We start from the raw sequence: 6,000 nt of genomic DNA, 5'->3' as shown, positions 1-6,000 counted from the left end.
TGTAATTCACAAACCTAAAAACGGTAAATCTGTTATTTGTTTCAAAACAAAAAACAAAAAAATGTTTTTGGTGTCAGAATCAAATAACGAAAAACCAATCAAACCCGGCCTGTTTTTGGTTTTTGCCGATTCGTTTTATCGTTATTCCTTTTTGGATTGAATATCGAGCAGGTCTGCGGACATCAAGCCAATTCGTTTTTGCATTTGAAACCAAAAACGGAAGTCATGTGATCTATTCCTTTTTAGTTTCCCAACGAAAATCCAGAAAACCAAATTCAAAAACCAAATGCAATTTTGGTTTAGAGATCAGGTATTATTGTCAGTTTTGTACGATAGCGGAAGCGGCTACATTAGCCTACCCATGATCCTCAGCGACCGTTGCTATGGCGAAGACGCCAGCGACAGCCTTAACATATAGTCAGTATAACATGATGTAGTACTGCAGATTATTGGTTATGATCGGGATCAACGTACTTTACTGAACATTGAACTGTAAAGAAAATAATGTGTGTTATGGACAAAGAAACAAAGTGTATGAAATATACAAAGGTGACAAGAGAATAAATTAATAATTACATGATGTAACAGTGGAGGTTTAAATGCACAATCTAAAGTCTAGTTTGATGAACATTACGACAGTGAAAGTGTAGGGCTTAAATGAGGGATGTGAAATGTAAAGTTCAGTTTTATAACCCCGTCTTCATCCCGTTTACACACGCGTGGCTGTCGCTGGCGTCTTCACCATAGCAACGGTCGCTGAGGATCATCAAAATTGCGCGGTCTTTTGAATTTGGTTTTCTGGATTTTCGTTGGGGAACAAAAAAAGGAATCGACCCCCTTCTTCCCTCTCCTCGACTCGCATCCAGCCCACTATACACCATCCTCATCAATCCTGAACCCTCTCGACAATCCAAATAAATCTACTTTTATACCGTTCAAACGGCGTGGTCTTTGTTAGTGAATAGAGTTGTGAAGTGGGAGGAAGTGTTTAGAAGATGTTAGTAACTCTGAGTTCAGATCAACATGAAAACTCATCATCAACTCATAAGAAGAACCTACGGCTCAAACAGATCCAGGTTTCAGGATGATAAACTGTAGCGCTGCAGTGAGCCATCAGGGATGAAAAGGCTGTAAGTGCTCATAGTGTTCATCTTTTATTCAGGATGTCTACAATAAGAAATGAGCTTCCATCAGTAACCGTGTGACCTGTTTAGATGTTCTGAAGGCACCGACTGAACCTTCCACCTTCCAATCTGAACATTTTCCTTCTCGGTCAAACAGCAGCAGGTTGAAGTTGTTCTCTCCTCAGCAGGTTCCCGCCACACCACAAACTAATCTGGTTTAATCCCAACAGGAATCCAGCAAACTTAACGCCTCTAAATCTAAAATCTGACCACACAACTTTTCATTACTTCCATATTAGAGCTCCGCGCTAAGACGGCTCGATTTAACACAGCAGTTAATGTCCCCAAAACAGCCCAAAATATCTCAGTGTGTGTGTGAACGTGTGCATGAACTAAAGATTTTTTTACAAAAAAACAAGACTCCAGTCCTGTTAGCGCCCCCTACAGGCTGCAGTGTTCATTACAGCCACAGTATGAAAGAACAACATCCTGAGGATTTAAATGTCAGTTCAGTCAGATGAACATCACAGAGGGAGGTCAGGAATGAAATATTCTCGGTGCAGAGAGTTGAAGGTGAGGTGAAGAAGAATCAAAAGTCCTTCTAGGAGTCATAACTAAGCGGCAACCTCTGGGGCTGTAAAACGAAGCCAAAAACTGCAGTTCCTTGAACGGCCACTTGAGGCTCCAAAAGTGAGTCAATCCCCATAGACCCCCATGTTAAAATGTCCAACTTTACAGCAGAAATAAACATGTTTACAGCCTGGTACAAACAACAGATTTGGTCTCTGTAGCTAATTTCCTCTTTCATGACAACTGTACGGGGGGTGAATTTTTTTATAACTCACCCGTTTAAATTTTATTAAGCCGTAAAGTTCTGCATAATGAAGGACATGGCTGCTTTGAGTGACAGGTCCACCAGCCGCTAGGTGGCTTGTTTCAGCCATTCTGCCCGCTTAAAAAAGCTGTCGTCAGTCTTTCCTTCTTTTCCAGGCTTATAAACACAATTTAATGGATAATTAACTCTGTTAAATCACAACAGTTTGTACAGTACAAAAGAAAACCAGAGTCAGTTTCCACTTTTCCTAAATTACTCACACTTTTTATGATCCGTTTTCCTCCTGAACATTTTCCAATCTCTTGACCTCAACAGCCAGAGGAGGAACACCAGCTCTCCTCTAGATAAGAAAGATGTGAATAAAACATGTATAAAAGCTTTTAATAGAGTTAACATTAACAAACAGCATAGCAAAGATTGAGTAAACCTCTTTTGTCCATTGAGAACTGTGTGATTTACTCCACATAAACACCTTCTTATTTATTCTGTCCTCTGTCATTTCAAGTAGGAGATTCCATACGTCACATTTCCATGAACCGACCCTGATACTCAAAAGAGATGTGCAGAGATCCCAGTATTTGTATTTGTATCTGTATTTGTTGAGGCAGCAAAATTATTTGTATTTGTATTCGAATAAAAGTGGAAAGAGGCTTAAAAATCCTGTTTTTTTTTATTACACTTTTAATGTTAAAAAATTAAAATGATTACTGAGATAAAACTTTACTCATCGCCTCATTGCAGACAGACTTATCTATTTATACACCCATAACACAGAGACAGCACAGCGTGTAACATGTAAGGAAGAACTTCAAGGGCGATTCTTGCTTTGCACTTTTCATTTATTGCCTATTTTTTACAACCTAACTTTGTGGAAAGGAGAAGGGGAACAACAGTTCATGGAGAGTCTTTAAGAGCACTTTGCTTATATCAGTAGCTCAGCTTTATCTCTGGGGAACACCCCCAACAAATAATTTTTAAAATATTTGTATGAAACAAATATTTGTATAAAACCCACTATTTGCCGACTAATGTATTTGTATTCGGGCACACCCTTAATGCCCAACACACACGTACAGCATCTCCCTGAACTCACACTACAGGAGCAGATGTAAGTGAGCTTCTTGAAACATGTTTAATCTCTTCTGTGTCCGTTAAAATGAACAAAGGACTTTAAACTCTGATGTCAGCAGCGGTGGAAGAAGTATTCAGATCCTTTACTGCAGTAAAAGTACCAATACAGCGACGTAAAAATACTCCATTACAAGTAAAAGTCCTGCATGAAACATCCTACTACAGTAAAAGTATAAAAGTATTACCAGCTAAATCTAAACTAGTAAAAAAAAGTAAACTCATTCTGCAGAAAAGCAGGTTATGACTGATACATGAAATAAATTTAACAGTAAATGCATTTCACTGTTGTAGCTGCTCGAGGTGAAGCTAGTTTGATCACAAGATAAATCTGAAGGAAAGAAAAAGAAATAAAGTTCTGCTACATACATTTGGATTCATTTTTCTGAACTTGTCTTTAATCTTTTGCATTTTAGTGAAATATTGGAGAGTTTTTCCTCTTCAGGCCTCAAATAGTTATTTATCTGAAACCATGTGAGGAGAAATGTCTCTTTGTCATCTGAAACATGAAACAAACACACACTGATGTTTTATAAACAGCCACAAGCCACAATACACTGTAATATATATTCTTATTATTATGTTATTTTATGTAAGATTTTAATCTGAAAAGTAACTAAAGCTGTCAAATAAATGTAGTGGAGTGGAAAGTACAATATTTCCCTCTGAAATGTAGTGGAGTGGAAGTATAAAGTAGCATCACATGGAAATACTCAAGTAAAGTACAAGTACCTCAACATTGTATTTAAGTGCAGTACTTGAGTAAATGTACTTAGTTACTTTCCAGCTCTGAGTGTCATCAGAGGACAAATCGTGGTACTCTGAGGGTGACGGCCGTTTTGTAAATCCTAGAAACCTCTGTTACACACACACACAATCACACACACACACACACACACACACACACACACACACACACACACTCCTCTGAAAGACCAACGCAGCCGCCACAAAACACCACAAAACAGCGAGGAGAAAAGGCTGCGAGCGGGGCCGTCGGTGGCTGTTGTGTCTGCAAACCAAATACTGCAGGAGGGGGGAGGAAACCTGGAGAGCTGCACCGAGTGTCTGAACCGCAGCCAAGCCTGAAGGGGCAACCGGCGCGCCAACAACGCCGGTTGTCACGGTAACAGTAGTAGTAGTAGTAGTCGTAGTAGTAATAGTAGTGAAAGAAGAACTATTCAGGGATTTCACGGCAGTGTTTTAATGTTGTGCTCAGTGATGGATCAAACACTGGAAATCCTTTAAAATTAATGATGGATGTTTTTGAAAATTGGGGAATATTTTTGTAAAATTAGGACTTTTTTAGAAAGTGGGAATGTTTTATTAGAAAATGAGAGCAATTTTCATAAAATTAGGAGTTTTGTAGAAAGTGAGAAGATCTTTTTTATAAAATGAGGAAGCTTTGGACAGAGGTAACATTTTTATTTTAAAGACTTTATTGTAGGAAATTATGATTTTTTAGAAAGTGTTTGAGGAATCAGACGTGGTTTTAGGGTTAAAGTTAGAATCAGGTTTAGGTTCAGAGACAATAGATAATAAGGGGACATACACACACAAGGGTTAAATATAAGGAATTCATTTTATTTAACAGAGATAAATTTTGTTTCAGAGAAATAACAACATTCAACAACTGAGACGAGGAGGGAAAATAACCTTTACAGAAAATCAAAATGCCAACAAAACATGGAACTGATTATCAATGAGAGTCCTCTCAAGTATACAAATGTCTGTGTGTGTGTGTGTGTGTGTGTGTGTTCAGCAGTGATGTTTCTTGTCACCGTAGCGATGGAGCGAGGCCAGAGTGTCCCACAGTGAGCGCGCTCAGACCAGAGTGAAATCCACCAATCAGAATGCTGCTGCTACAGTTTTCCTGTCGCAGGGGGTCGCTGGCATCAATCAGGACCTCAGATACCTGCCAATATAACACACACACACACACACACACACACACACACACTTTGTTTACTAGTTGTGTAGAGTCTTCAGTCTGAAGCAGCCAATCAGGGTTCGAGAAGAGGATCAGTGAAGCCAAAATCAAAGTTATGTCGGTTCAGCCTCTCGCTCAGTTTCAGATGTGACAGGTTTAAAGGATCAGTTCACCCAATTACCTGCATGTTTTTGTTTTATGTGTCCAGGTTTGCAGGTTTCTGCTTCCATCACATCACAGAAACAGTTTACAGGGTTTAATCTTCAGTAGAAAGTAGGGATGTGCAGAGATCCCAGTATTTGTATTTGTATCTGTATTTGTTGAGGCAGCAAAATTATTTGTATTTGAATAAAAATGGAAAGAGGCTTAAAAATCCTGTTTTTTGTTTTTATTGCACTTTTAATTTTAGAAAATTAAAATGATTACTGAGCTAAAACTTTACTCATCGCCTCATTGCAGACAGACCTCTACCTATTTATACACCCATAACACACAGACATGTAACACCATGTAATGTGTAGGGAGGAACTTCAAAAGTGATTCTTGCTTTGCACTTTTCATTTATTGCCTATTTTTTTACAACCTAACTTTGTGGAAAGGAGAAGGGGAACAACGGTTCATGGAGAGTCTTTAAGAGCATTTTGCTTGTTTCAGTAGCTCAGCTTTATCTCTGGGGAACACCCCCAACAAATAATTTTTAAAATATTTGTATGAAACAAATATTTGTATAAAACCCACTATTTGTGCTTTGCTGAATAATGTATTTATATTCAGGCACACCCCTAGTAGAAAGTATTGTTTGTATCTTCGGTGAGAACAATAACAAAAACATGTTGATTTGTCTGTGAACTCTCTTTTTACTGAATATAAACGTGTTAGTTAAGAGAATTCACAAAATAATAATAAATAATTATTATAATAATTATAATAAAAAACAGCAGCTGATTTAAACAACAGCTTAAAATACATTTTAAAAGAGAAAG

This window comes from Thunnus thynnus, chromosome 7, assembly GCF_963924715.1.
Source record: "Thunnus thynnus chromosome 7, fThuThy2.1, whole genome shotgun sequence".
In the NCBI taxonomy this organism is placed as follows: Eukaryota; Metazoa; Chordata; class Actinopteri; order Scombriformes; family Scombridae; genus Thunnus; species Thunnus thynnus.
Note: the sequence above shows the minus strand (reverse complement) of the source record.